The following is a 14,443-nucleotide window of genomic DNA, read 5'->3' as shown; positions in this document are numbered from 1 at the left end:
GCCTGTTCCCTCGATCCCATCTCCCTCTCCCTTCGTTCTCCTCTTGCGCCACCAGAGTCACACGCACGCAGGCGCGACCCTCTCCTTGAACCCCCTGCTCGATCCCCATCTCCCTCACAGTCTCACTCTCCCTATCCCATCGCCTCATCTCCCTCGATCCCCTCCTGCTTCCCTCGCGTCGCCACTCTTCTTGATTTCCATGCCCAGCTCCATCCATGCAGCTCATCTCCCTCGTTCCCACACAGCGACGCCGCCGCCGAGCCCCACCCGGATCACGTCACCCTAACCTCTCCGCCATGTATAAGATGCCTCAAATTTCAGAAGTTTTCCATAATCCCACTACAAGTTTATTCGTTTCGTTGTTGGTTTTTCCAACAACTCCGTTATAACCTTCTTGGAAGGGTGCTCTCCAAGCTCTTTTGTGGTAGAAGTTGGTATTTTCTTCTCCATTCTTTCATTCCAATTATCTATCTTCTATTCTTTCTTCCGGAGGCATTATGATGTTGCTCTCTTCACTCAGCATCTCAAATCGTGAGGATCGTGTGCTCTTCATGCTTATCCATTTAACCGGAGTGTTGTGTCCTCTGCTCAAGTTCTTTTCATCTTATCAAGTCTTGCATCTCTTTTCAATCGTAGTGTTGTTCGAATTTTTTCTTCCTTGTTCCTCTTTTCTAACAAAGTGTTTTCAACTTCGTTCATCTCCGTTGTATTCTTTTCTCAAAAGGATTTAACCTCTCAAGGTTCTTTGGTTTCACTCGTTTGTCGAAGAAGCAACTTAGTTTTACTTTTCCTCTTCCTCTTATGTTTTCTCTCAAGTGCCATCCTTAGATCTCAGGTCGAGATCCTCTTGTAGTGGTGGAGTGTTGTAACTCCCCAAGACCGGCGCTCTAGATGCCTTCCATGGCTTCCAAGGATCGTCATGTGATTTGTTTTGCTTGTTGCATTCATCTTTGCATATTTTGCATTGCGTCATGTCATCATCTATCATGTCATTAATTCTTTTGCAACTCAACTTAATAAATCGTTTGGACCTTCGGTCCATTTAAATTGAGGGAATTCACTTGGTGTATTCTCTTTATAACATATAAAATTCTCCTACTATTATTAGGGAGCTATAGTATAAATATTCCATTATTTTGGAATCACCAAAACATACTTGCAATTTAATTCCCATGCCCATTCTATCTCAAGTTCTTCCTCAAACTTTCCCAACAATTCTTGTCACTTCTTGTCGAGGCTCCTCTAAAATCTTAGCCCATTTAGAGTCCTTTCGAATGGGTTTCAAAATTCAAACATGTTGAATTAAATTCAACATGTGTGAATCTATTTTCTCCAAAAATCCTCTTGCCATTTTATATAAATTCCTCACATTTTTGTGAGTACAGAAAAATAATCCCCATGCCCAAAATCCTTCCCTAACCCTCTTTTTTTCCTCTCTCTAATTTCTTTTCTGTTAAAGAAATAAGTTTTTAAAGAGAGAGAGAGAGAGAGAGAGAAGAGGCCCAACAGACATTCCAGCCTAGTTGGGCCTCCCTCCCTCACGCGCCGGCCCAATGTCAAGGCCCAGCCTGTGCCCTCCTAACCCTAACCCCAGGGAGCCCGTTCCCTCGATCCCATCTCCCTCTCCCTTCGTTCTCCTCCTGCGCCGCCAGAGTCGCACGAACGTAGGCGCGACCCTCTCCCCGAACCCCTTGCTCGATCCCCATCTCCCTCGCAGCCTCACTCTCCCGATCTCATCGCCTCATCTCCCTCGATCCCCTCCTGCTTCCCTCGCGTCGCCACTCTTCTTGATCTCCATGCCCAGGTCCATCCCTGCAGCTCATCTCCCTCGTTCCCACACAGCGACGCCGTCGTCGAGCCCCACCAGGATCCAGTCGCCCTCACCTCTCCGCCATGGCCGTAGCGCCTCCTCTTCCTTCCCCCTGCTCTAAGACGCCAGGGCGGTCGCCCGATGCCCGTCGTTCTCGCTCCGCTGAAGCAGGCCAGCGCCTCCGCTGTCGCCACCGATGACCGTGCCACCTGGACCCCCGTGGCCTCAAGTCCCTCGCCGTCCGGAGCTCCAAGTCCACCACTGGACCCGCTGAAGCTGCTGCCTTGCCTCAGCGACCTCCTCCAGTCGCGCGCCAGTGCTCCCTTCTCCTCCTCGCTACTGGTTCCACCCGCGCCGGAGTACGCGAGCAGCCACAGTTCAACCCCGACGCCCGCCATGGCTCTCCTCGCGCTGCTGCTCCTTGGCTTCGTCCTCTGTCGCGACCATATCCTTCCCCAACGCCCTTGCGGATGCTATTGCTGCAAGACCACCATGACACCATCTCCGGAGCCCAAGTCCGAGGACTAACGCGTTCGGGCAACTCGTCAAGTACACCTTCGTCAAGACTGATGCTTGGACAAGCACCATTTGCGCGGATTACGTCAAGTACCACGCCGTCAAGACCGCCAAGTTCCACTACCAATGAAAGTTTTGGAATCGCCAAGTCAAACTACAACGCGAAGACCATGTACAACTACTGATCCTATGGATGTCACCAAGTACCCCATCGGCAAGACCCTCGACGACCGACGCATAGTATCACTACGTTTGCCATGTACATCTATGCCTAGACCGGACCGGTAAGTCCAAAGAAGCAAGTACCACTCCGAACCATGTACGGCACCGTCATCGAAGACCCGTGTAACGCAAGCGCCAAGTTCAACTACCATCGCGTGAACCACTACTTCTAGTACCATGAACAACTACTTCCACTACATCGCGAGAACGTCTACTTCCACTATGAACTCGATCCGCCTCGAAAACGCACGCTTCGAAGGTATAACCTCGAGACGACCGCCCGTGAATGAATGCATGTGTGATGTATGAGATGCTCGTGCTTGCACCGTGCTCGAATTGTCGCTTGCACATTGTTCCTCGTTTGCCATGCCTCTTACACATGGGACACCCGGTAACTGGGAGCACCCCACCTTCTATCGCATGTCACGCTCCCGCCACACTTCCTTTTGCACTGGTATCTCCATAAGCTACCGGAACCGTTATGTTGCCGTGGCATCATTTTCGGATTCGTTGATGTCGCCCCCTTTTCCTTCCTCCATGGCGACAATGCTTCATATCTAGGTTCATATCAACATTTTCATAAAATTGCATAAACTTGAACATGGCATCCGCATCATGTTAACAACATCAAGAATGTTTAAATTTTTGTTGCATTAAATTACTAATGCACATGAGAAATTACCGGATTTGTTGTTTGATGTTTTCGGCCTCATTTAAAATGCCTCATTGTGTACTTTACTCATGTTTCACCTCTTGCCATGTTAAGAACATTTAATTTTGTTGGGTACATAACCGGGAGTGAACTAAATAATTGAATGTGGTGTTCCGTCTCGTTGCATATTGAGCTCCACTTAATTTGTAGTATTGTTTGTGCACTTTGACATGCCATGCCTCATTAAACCGGACATGCATCATACTTGATTGTGCATCATGCCATGTTTATGTGATGGTTGTTTACCATAATGTTTGCTTCTTTCAAGTGTTGCTTCTTCGGGTTAGTTCCGATAACGTCGCGTTTGTGAGGATTCGTTCGACTACGTCCGTTTGCCTCCTTCATGGACTTGTTCTTCTTCCTTGTAGGATCTCAGGCAAGATGACCATACCCTCGAAATCACTTTTATCTTTGCTTGCTAGTTGTTCGCTCTTTTGCTATGCCATGCTACCTACCACTTGCTATATCATGCCTCCCATATTACCATGCCAAGCCTCTAACCCACCTTTCCTAGCAAACCATTGTTTGGCTATGTTATCGCTTTTGCTCAGCCCCTCTTATAGCGTTGCTAGTTGCAGGTGAAGTTGAAGTTTGTTCCTTGTTGGAACATGAATATTGTTGGGATATCATTATTATCTCTTATTTACTTTAATGCATCTATATACTTGGTAAAGGTTAGAAGGCTCAGCCTTATGACTGGTGTTTTGTTCCACTCTTACCGCCCTAGTTTCCGTCATACCAGTGTTATGTTCCTTGATTTTGCGTCCCTTACGCGGTTGGGTGTTATGGGAACCCCTTGACAGTTCGCTTTGAATAAAACTCCTCCAGCAAGCCCCAACCTTGGTTTTACATTTGCCTAACAACCTATACCTTTCCCTTGGGAGTAATTAACCCGAGGGTCATCTTTATTTTAACCCCCCGGGCCAGTGCTTCTCTAAGTGTTGGTCCGAACTAGAGCCCATTGCAGCGCCACCTCGGGGAAACTTGAGAGCTTGTTTTAGTTGTACAGATTTCTCATCCGGTGTTGCCCTTAGAACGAGATATGTGCAGCTCCTATCGGGATGTCGGCACATCGGGCGGCTTTGCTGGTCTTGTTTTACCATTGTCAAAATATCATTTGTTGACAGTGAGAGTTGTGATGGGCTAAGTTGGGACACCCCTGCAAGGTTTTGAACTTTCGAAAGCCGTGCCTGCGGTTATGGGCAGATGGGAATTTGTTAATGTCCGGTTGTAGAGAACTTGACACTTAACTTAATTAAAATGCATGAACCGCGTGTGTAGCCGTGATGGTCTCTTTCCGGCGGAGTCCGGGAAGTGAACACGGTTCTTGTGTTATGTTAGGACGTAAGTAGTTTCAGTATCACTTCTTGATCACTTCTAGTTCACGATCGCTGCGTTGCTTCTCTTCTCGCTCTTATTTGCGTATGTTAGCCACCATATATGCTAGTGCGTGCTGCAGCTCCACCTCACTACCTTTCCTACCCTTAAGCTTAAATAGTCTTGATCTCATGGGTGTGAGATTGTTGAGTCCTCGTGTCTCACAGGTACTTCCAAACAATTGCAGGTGCCGATGATACCAGTGTAGATGACGCAACTGAGCTCAACTGGGAGCTCGATGAAGATCTTGTTCGTTGTTTTGTGTCTTTTCTAGTTGATCAGTAGTGGTGCCCAGTTGGGACGATCGGGGATCTAGAAATTGGGGTTGTCTTATTTTATTTTGGTTCCGTAGTCGGACCTTGATTGTATTCTGGATGATGTATGTTTAACTTGTATTTGTGTGAAGTGGCGATTGTAAGCCAACTCTGTATCCCTTTCTTATTCAGTACATGGGATTGTGTGAAGATTACCCCTCTTGTCACAAACCTACCATGCGGCTATGCCTCTAAGTCGTGCCCCGACACGTGGGAGATATAGCCGCATTGTGGGTGTTACAAGTTGGTAATCAGAGCCTTCCCAGACTTAGGAGCCCCCTGCTTGATCGAATCGCTGACATTGTTGAGTCTAGAACAAAATGTTTTGAGTCTTAGGATTATATATATCGGAGAGTAGGATTCTTTTTACTCCTTGGTCCCTTCATTGCTCTGGTGAGGCCTCCTGACGTAGAGTTTTGACTCTTCTCTCCTCAAATTTCATGAATTTTTTTTAGGATCATGCGGGTATCTTGGAATCGTTCCGATATTCTTGTGATGAGAACATTATTCTTGGTGCCTCCTGAAATTTAGGGGTTGTGGCAGTGTCCCGGGGAGTTGAGGTCCGAGGTGTTGTTGAAACAATTCTATCGTTGTAGTTCTGGAATACCTGAGTTCGCCGACATCGAAAATCTCTTTTATGTAGTTGTTGGTGAGATAACCTCGACGCCACCCAGTACTGGGGTGGGAGTTTGGGAGTATTGTCATAACTTGTATAACGGATGCTTTTCGAAGGTTGAGGTACACGATTTCCGAAGGTTTCTTGATTATGTGTTGAAGGATGGATACAACTGGATGTAGGAATTGTTAGTTTGGGTGAGATATTATGCTTCCCCTATATCCCCAACACCTGATTGCATAACCAGAAAGTTTCGCGAGTTTATAAGTGGGAATTCAAGTATCACGTAGGATATCTTTCCAACAGACACATGATATGATATGGGGTCTATCATATGTTTGTTCTGGCTTATTCTGCAAGCCAATCCTTTGTTTTGTTTTTAGTTGTGGTATTCGAGTTGCTTCGAAGTCAAGTGTTGATTCCATACCTTCCTTAAGCGCTGTCCTCATATTTCTATGTGGATGCTAATCCTTCTTGCTTATCGAGATTGTCATGCTAATTCTTTTCCAACCGATGTGCTTCTCTTCTAGTTGATCTGATCATTTTCAACATCCGCAACATCAACTCTAAGTTTTCTCAATGGTGTTTGTCCCATCCGTCCCACGTAGCCTTTGTTTTCCCGCCCTCCCACCCTATTCTTCAAGGACTCGGATTTCTTAATCAACTATCCATTTTATTCACACGAAGTCTCTTCATTCTTTTCCTTCAATGTTCTTATCTGGTGATTCTCACGAAGATACTAACGGAGCTTCAAGTTCATCATTATTCATTCTTTTCTTCTTCGCTAGACAAAATTCAAGATTTTAGTGTTGATCACATTCCTTTCCTTGTTTCAAATGTTTTCTCATGTCGGTGCACCTCTTAATCATCCACTTCTCGCTATTCAATTGTTCCGGAGTGCTGAAGATATCTCATAAGATTCAATCTTCCATTCTCAATTTGCTCAAGTTCTTTTGAGGATGTTATCTCATTCAATTCATTTAAATCAACCGGCACATTATCTCTTTTAAATCGTTCAACGGTGTTTCCCTTGAGTGGGCCCTAACCTAGAGGTCTTTTCCCAGGATCTTACCTGACTCTTCTAATTTTCCCGGAGCTATTCTAAAATTCATTTCAAAGTTTGATGTAAGAATGAATTGTCATGAGTCAAATGCCTTTCTCCAAGATCTTTCAAATTCTTTTCATCGTTGGTTCAACCTTTCTATTCTTCATTCCGGAGTGCCTCAATAATTCATCACTCCAAAAAAATACACTTTCGTGATGATACGTGTTTGTCACAGTAGGTCACGTTTTTTGTCATGCATGCACATCCATGACGATTTTATGACAGAATCAAGATAGTCATACCTGTGTTGTCGTAGAAGTGTTCCATGACATTACCAAAATTATCATCACGGAAGTGTGCACTTCCATGATGATAAATCACGCGTCACAGAAGTTCTTTCGTCAAGGGTGACCGACACGTGGCATCCACCGTAACGGAACGCCGTTAATCTATCGGGTCGGGTTTTGGATCCGATAACCCGTTAACAGCCCCAACCAATGGGGATTTTCCACGTGTAAAATCATCATTGGCTGGAGGAAACACGTGTCGGCTCATCATTGGGACAGATGTCATCCACTCATTGGACAGAAGGCGCCTATGATACGTCGACACGTGGCATGACCCAACAGAGGCCCATTCCTGTGAAAAGGCCGGCCCATTTGACTTGGTCAAAAGGTGGCGGGCCGGCCCATGGAAATCCTGTTAATGGCATGTACGCATATAGCCCATTTACAGCCCGCTAACCCAAGGCCCGTTACGCCCTATCCGAATTAGGCCCAGCAGCGTCATCTGGGCCATCCAATATGATTCCAGCCCGTTTTCACTTCTGGCCCATGTATGGCCCATGACGTCTTTCGGCCCATATGAGGCCCTATGTAACTCTTGGCCTATTAATGGCCCGTGGTGAAACTGGCCCGTAATGAACAGTGTATCACTTTATACCCATTAACGGCCCGTGGTGAAACTGGCCCGTAATGAACAGTGTATCACTTTATACCCATTAACGACCCGTTATTCCGTTGGGCCGTTTCCAGCCCATGTTATCTTTCGGCCTTCTCAGAGCCCATTTATTCTTGGGCTCATTTCTAGCATTCGTTTACTTATGGCCCGTTACTGTCATTTTCTTCTTGTGGGCCAAATTCGGCCCGTGGTTATAGTCGGCCCATTTGTGGTCCATTAATAGGTTTGGTCATTTTCATAGCGTCATCAAATACAGCCTATTAACGATGGCCCGTTATGGTCGTCCCATGAACGGACGATTCCAACTCTAGCCTGTTTATGGCCATAATGCGGCCTGTTATTGGCCCATGTTTGGCCAATCGATCATATGGCCCGTATTAGGCCCATTGATGATACGGCCCGTAGAAGGCCCATTGTTTCTACGGCCCGTAGAAGGCCTACTGTTTTTACGGCCCGTAGAAGGCCTACTGTTTTTACGGCCCATAGAAGGCCCACTGCTTCTACGGCCCGTAGGAGGCCCAGTGTCACTACAGTAAATATTAGCCCATGGTTATTGTGGCCTAGTTTTAAAAAATAGGTTATTGCAGCCACTAGCAAACCACGGAAAAAGAACTGCACTGACTACAAGCAAACAAATAAACAAGACAATAAGGAAATAAATAAGCAAGCAACTTATGCTAGGCTATCACGGCTATTACACATATTACATCCACTGGGCATCAAAGTTCGCCACCAGTGCAAATATAGGGAACAAAGCAGCATATAAATGCCGCAGCAAAACAAGTCTAGAACTGAAACCACTTCAGAAGAGTTCAAGAAACAATATCCTGGGTACTGATGATGCTGGCAAGATGTTTAGCAAGCTTATTAACTTTCTCTTGTTTGGCGCTTAAATCCTCCAGTGCTTGCTGTTGCACAAGAAAGTACGCATCTGAATTGTGCAGGGACTTCCTTAGTCCTTCGGCTTCTTGCCGTAGCATAGCTGACTGATGCCTTTCAGCTTGTAGCTGAGACTGAAGAAGTCGAAGTGATTCAGGCAGCTAGTTAGAAGAGCTTGTGCCAGCGGTACTGGCCAGTAACTCGAACACTACATCAATGCAGGACTGTGGGGTTTTCTCACTGTCTACAAGTTCGTTTTTATCACCTTTCTTGGAGACCAACAGGGTTGTCTCACTATCTTGAACCTTATCTGCATTCTTTCTCTACCATTGCATAGTGGGGTGCTCTTCTCCAATATTCTGTTTGCATACTACAAGAGAAACAAGCAGACACATCACATGTTTAGCTTGTAGTATACGAAACTCATTTTGGTAAACCAGTTCAGTAGTAAGGTGGACAGGATAACAGCATGAAACAAACATATATCTATATACTATGGTCAGTGTATTGTCCATATCATTCTAGTTTATGTTCCCTAATCAAGATAGAGACACAGTTCAACTCATATATTTTTAAGACACAGCAGCATAGAAAGAATATAAGTGTGAGAAACTACACAACATTGGCAGCACTTGTAATGTGCATCACATGAGAGCATAACTGTTTATACAACTTAAACTGAAATCAACATAGAGCAAGAAGTTAGAACTGCAATCCAGTTAAAGAAATAGGTTTAAAACATACCTGTTGCGCCATTGGAGTTTCAATTGGATCCTTCAAATTCAAAAGTAGTTGGTATGAGTAAATACAGTGATGCAACAGCAAAGGAGTATTACAGAATCTGACCTGAGAACAGTTGCTCTTCTGCTTTAAATGTGGAGTTTGGGTTAGCTGTGGTGGTCTTCGTGCTTTGGGCACTGCAGTAGCTTTACAAACTGCTCGTGTGGGGGTACTCTGTGGTGGACATAGTGCTTTGTCAACTATAAGTGGGTTACTATCTGCTGGGGTTGCGGTTAGATGGGTTGTAGCTGGTTCTCTGCCCAACGGTGTAAGTGTGCAATATGGAAGAGTCTCGATTATGTGTGGTGGGGCTAGTTTGTGGGCCAGTACAACCATGGTTCTATCTGCATCGACGGGTAGCACTGTCTTTTGTGAAGAACGGGTTTTTGCTCCCTTAGATACTGCCATCACCCCTTCCAATTCAAATGGATGATAAACAAGAAAAGAAATTGAACGTACAGACATTGTATGATAGACAGATGTGGTAATTCACATATATGTTGTCTAACCAAACAGGACAGCATGACACAATTTCACATATATGATGCCTAACTAAACAGGATAGCATGACACCGTTTCAGATATATGATGGATAACTTAACAGGATATAACGGCATAATTCAACATATGATGAGTACCTAAACAGGATGACATGACAAAACTATATGATGTCTTTCTAAAATAGGTTGGGATGAAATAATTCACATACATGTTGTCTAAGTATACATGATGGCTTGATATAATTGACATAATTGATTCATATACTAAGCAGCTAGCACTCGCATTTATGATCTCTAAATTAACCAGATAGAATTCAATATTGTGCATATGATGTCTAAACTACGCAATGCAAGACACCATGTGAATCATATGAGAAATATAAACATTGCAACTTAGAGCATACACCTTAGGTGGGATATAGGACTGGTCATCTGTCTCTGAATCCTCCTCTGAGGAGCTCCCTGTAACCATCGAGATATATGCTTCAACAGGTACCATTGCCTTCTCTGAAGACCTTGTTTTCACTCCAGATTTTTCCATAACCGGCTCAAATGGCTGATACACATGAAGAGTAGTTCAATATACACAGATTGTCGACAAATGGAATACGTAATGAAAAAAAAAGATGGCATGAGATAATTCACATATATGATGCCTGGCTCCATGGCGGTGCATAATTCACATATATGATAACTGGCTGAAAAACATGGCATTGCATAATTCACATATCTGATATAGAAAGCAAATAGGAGGCATTCACACAAAGCATGTCTAATCTAAGCAGATGGCATGGCAATACAAGACACCATATGCATGATATGAGCAATATAACCCAGCCAAGTTAGAGCATGCACCTCGGGGGAGGGGGGGAATACGACTGTTCATCTCTCTCTGAATCCTCCTCTGAGGAGCTATCTGTAACCAGCAAGAAATCTGCATCGACAGGTAGCACTGACTGCTCAGAAGACCTTGTGTTCACTCCAGATTTTCCCATGACCGACTCAAATGGCTAATGCACAGGAAGAGTAGATGAATGTATAAACATTGTTGACAAATGGAATACATTATGGAAAAAATATGGCACGATACAGTTCACATATACGATGACTGGCTAAATAGGATGTCATTGCATGATTCACGTATATGATGCCTGGCTAAAGAAGATGGCATTGCATAATTCCCATATACTCCCTCCGTTCCTAAATATTTGTCTTTTTAGAGATTTCAAATGGACTACCACATACGGATGTATATAGACATATTTTAGAGTGTAGATTGACTCATTTTGTTTCGTATGTAGTCACTTGTTGAAATCTCTAAAAAGACAAATATTTAGGAATGGTGGGAGTATGATATAGAAACCAAACAGGTGGCATTCACACAAAGCAAATCTAAACTAAGCTGATGACATATAAGATGTATAATGTAAGCAATGCAAGGCGCCATATGCATGATATGACCAACATCAGCATGCCAGGTTAGAGCAAACACCTCAGGTGGTAAACAGGCGTGGTCGGCTCCTTCTGAATCTCCATCTGAACAGTTATCTTCCTCTGGAATACAATCTGGAAATGCAGGAGGGGGGGCACTTCGCCCACCATGGAGCGGCATCTGCATGACATTATATTCGCACGCAACGGTCTTCTATTTTTCTCTACATGTTCAGTACGATTGTGTACAATATCTGAGATACATAATAAAAAATAGTTAGATTTTGTAAGGCCTAAGGGGTGCATGCAAAAGTCAAGACTGATGGTAGCAAACGAGTGGATGGATCCAAAACTAATGATAGCAGGTAGATTATAGCTTCAGTTTAAAAAGATAGACAATGGATCATCTATTGTTTGTTGCCCACCCAACATGAACCACATAGAAGACCCCAGATGAACCAGATAGTAGACAGATACTATTCGTTGCTGGCTCGATATGAGACCCATGAGCAATTCAAAACTCAAGATTGAACGATAAAGTAGCAGGTAATAATAATCGATGTATAACGTAAGCAAACACGAAAGACTGTGACCTCTCTTCTGGAACTGTGTAGTCCTCAGGTTCATCTGCTCAGTCGATGATGGTAATGCAGTTGGCGTGGCTGCCGGCAACGGGGAAGATGATCTGGGGCGGCGAAAGGAAGTCTGCAGGGGGATCTCTGCTGCAGTGAACGCTTCTGTCGATGGTGCACCTCAGGTGGGGTGGATGACGGCACGGCAGGAGCAGGACATAACACACAGAGTTTTCTTTGACACCTATCTGAAAATGAAGTAAATTTGTAAGGGATCGTTAGAATTGGAGGATTCTATAAATGCAGGGACAAGAAAAACACAGGAATAGGATAGGAATGCATGTGCAAAATAGAGCATTTGGAAACATAGGATTTCAGTCAACCTGGGTGTTTCGCTCACATGAATTGGAAGAACAGAGGAATGGAGAAACAAAGTGATGCGACGAGTGTACAACCTCTTTGGCATTGCCTTGTGGACCTCAGCATCGTTGGGTTGGACATGGAGGATGGTGATGATGCTGGTGTGACTGTCGGAGGCGGGGAAGAAGATCTGAGGCCTCTGGAAACGGCGCCGAGGGTACTGCTCCGCTGTGATGGACGGTTCCGTCGTTGGAGCACCTCTACTAAGGTGTACGGCGACGAGGCTGAAGCATGACAAGACAGACAACGTTAATCTGAAGTGGGACCCTAATATCATCTGCAATAGATGATGTAAAATACATCACCAAAAAGTGCTAGATGTAAAACGCATCAGCCGCGCCACGGCCGCTCCGACAGATGTTGTAAGTACTGTTCACTTTGAACTTAACTGAAGAAAATGAACTTCATAGTCAAAACTGAATTTTACTGTCAAAACTGATCGAACTAGTAACAGAGCATTGCAATAGATGTTTAGGGCATTCGAGCACTAGTAGCAGAGAAGCAGTGATCTAAATCAGCAGACGCTCGAGCAAGGAATGCACTAGCAGAGAGCAAGTCATGCAGTAGCACCGCGAGCGAATGCTAAAGCAGCAACTCCTATAGCTGTCGGAGGTCGTGCAGCAGCAGCAGTAGCACAAGCAAGAGCAAGAGCAGAGCAGTAGCATGAACGAAAGCAGGAGCAGTGCAGCAGGCGACTGACAGCAAGAACAGAGCTGCAGCACGAGCGAGAGCCGGAACAACTGCAGTTAGTGTCATTGTGGAAGTCGCCGCCGAGGAAGCAATGACATGGGGGAGAGACGCCGTGGATGATGTGGCCAGCGACGGTGCCGTCGATGGAGACACGCCATGTCTACTCGGCATCGAGCACCGGCAGCCCCATGAGATCGAATAAAAGATAAAATGCAGCGGTGAGTGCAGAACCTCCTTGGTGGCGTCGAGTTGGCCTCGGCTTCATCGGAGGAATTGCTGAGGGTGCTGCGGTTCCGGTGGGGCAGGTCAAGACGACGCTGTGGGGATTGAGGAGGGGCGATAGACGAGGCAAATGTCAGGGCAGCTCCTTGGAGGTGGAGGACGGGGCGGCTGATCTGGCAGGACGACGAGATCGACAACGGATCCTCATCCGGTGCGGTGGATGAGGGACGGCGAGCTGTTGCGGTGGACGACGTAGTCGGGGAAGAGTCTCCGGCTGGGCGGCGGTCGGGAGGCTGGCGGAGGAGCATGGGGTTTCGCGGGTTTTGGCGGCCTCGGTGTATGAATGGGGGTGAAGGGGGAGGGGGGAGCCAAGCTTAGGGACTCGCTTATCCGAAATGTAGGGTAAGTTACCAGCGTACCCCCACCGGTTTTGACACCGCGACGTGGAGCTTCATTTCCAGCTGAGGGGTAGAAGGTGGATTTCGCGTGTCTGGGCTGCGGGAGGGATTTCGGACGAGGAGGGAGTTCTCGCGCGCGTCCAAATTTTGGGATAACAAGGCGCGGCGTGGGTTGAAGAAGCAGGAGTTTCAAAGCAGGTGAGACAAAAGATACTCGAGCTTGAAAATTTCGGGATAACAAGGTGCGGATTCCTTGTTCGGCAGAACAAACTTAACGTGTAAAAAAACAATTCATACAAGACAAAAGAGAGTCATGTCCCCTTTTAGTACATTGCTATAGATGCCATTGAAAAAACTACAAGAAAAATGTAAAAAAATCAGGAGAACAAGATTACCCTGCACAGTACCAAATCGATTCGCACTTCCCTCAACAACAACAAAAAACAAATCAATTCCCACCAAATAAAGAGTAATGTTCCTTTTTATATGATTACAGATGCCATGATCTCGAATTTCAATTTGTGAATCCACGTTATGTTGAATTCGAATATATCATTAGGTGACCTTGCGGTTTATAATTGATGTAGTCGTACATTTTGATCTTCCATCATATATGAACATTTTACTCCACCATGTGAACATATATATTGTCGTCTACCATATGGACTAAATTTGAATCAATTTTCCTTATTTGAATACGATTGTTGTCAAGTTATACAATAATTTAAATATTATCTTGATAACAAAAAACATACATATAGCAGTAATCATATTTCACTATGAACTACATGTACCATACGCTCTCCAATTCAAATATTTGTATCCATTTTATGTTGAATTCAAATCACAGTACATTATTGGTCTAGGTAGCGAGATGTTTGGGATAATCTAAACCCTGTTTTCATACGTATAATTTTTGGCTGAATTGGGACAAGTTTTGGTATAAGCCTCTTGCAAAACCGGAGATTCTCTCAACAAG

The sequence above is a fragment of the Triticum urartu genome, chromosome 1A (assembly GCF_056163025.1).
Source record: "Triticum urartu cultivar PI428250 chromosome 1A, HENAU_Tu73, whole genome shotgun sequence".
Lineage (NCBI taxonomy): Eukaryota > Viridiplantae > Streptophyta > Magnoliopsida > Poales > Poaceae > Triticum > Triticum urartu.
This window is presented reverse-complemented; position numbering follows the sequence as displayed.